The 635-nt window shown below is 42.2% G+C and overlaps 1 protein-coding gene across 2 annotated transcripts in view; it reads left to right on the top strand.

Moving 5' to 3' along the window:
* il17a/f1 (interleukin 17a/f1) overlaps positions 1–635 on the top strand; it is a 7,112-nt gene continuing 6,477 nt past the window's right edge. The window contains exon 1 of one of the 2 annotated variants that reach the window (XM_024295431.2): positions 1–111. The gene's annotated coding sequence lies outside the window, so the exon portion shown is untranslated. Of the gene's footprint in view, positions 204–635 lie in introns of both variants that reach the window. The other variant, XM_024295430.2, reaches the window with a different exon arrangement.

Genomic DNA, 635 nt, shown 5'->3' with positions numbered 1-635 from the left:
GATGACATTTTGCAGACTTCAGCAGGTCAGAGCTGAAACTAGAAGCTTGAGAGCTTCTGTGTGAAAGTTAGAGCTGCGTTTCCATGACGACGCTTCAGGAAACAACAGAAGGTAAAAACTCTGATGACCAGGTCAGATTTTACTACTGAATCGTCATTTTTACCGCCGAGATCTAAAGACTGTTTTTCTTTGACGGTTTCCTGGTGAGTCATTTTTAAGAACCACATTTCAGTTTTTGAACCTAAAGTGTTTTTTTGATTGGCGGGTGATTCCTTCAGTCCTTCACTTACGTTCGGTGTTGATCGGCCTGTCCTCCAGCCAACAATTCCACAACCTTTGGTGACCTTTCATCATGTTTTTGACAGTCCTAAAAATCCCCAAACATGTGGTTATCTGTGGTATTACATGTAACCACAGATCAGAAACATGTTTGATCTGATCTGACTGATTTATCCTTATCTGATGAACTCTTTGACCCACCATGAATCTCCAATCGTGACAGGAATCTGCTCTTTGATCATATCAGCTTAGAAAAAGCATCAGCCAAAAGTTCTAGTAACTCAGAAAGAATTCAGTCTCTCTGATCTCCCATAGCTGACTCCATGACTTCGGGGGGGCCTTTCGCCATGCCTTGA

The sequence above is a fragment of the Oryzias melastigma genome, linkage group LG3 (assembly GCF_002922805.2).
Source record: "Oryzias melastigma strain HK-1 linkage group LG3, ASM292280v2, whole genome shotgun sequence".
In the NCBI taxonomy this organism is placed as follows: Eukaryota; Metazoa; Chordata; class Actinopteri; order Beloniformes; family Adrianichthyidae; genus Oryzias; species Oryzias melastigma.
The sequence above is the reverse complement of the archived record's forward strand: the minus strand, read 5'-3'. Positions and strand labels throughout refer to the sequence as shown.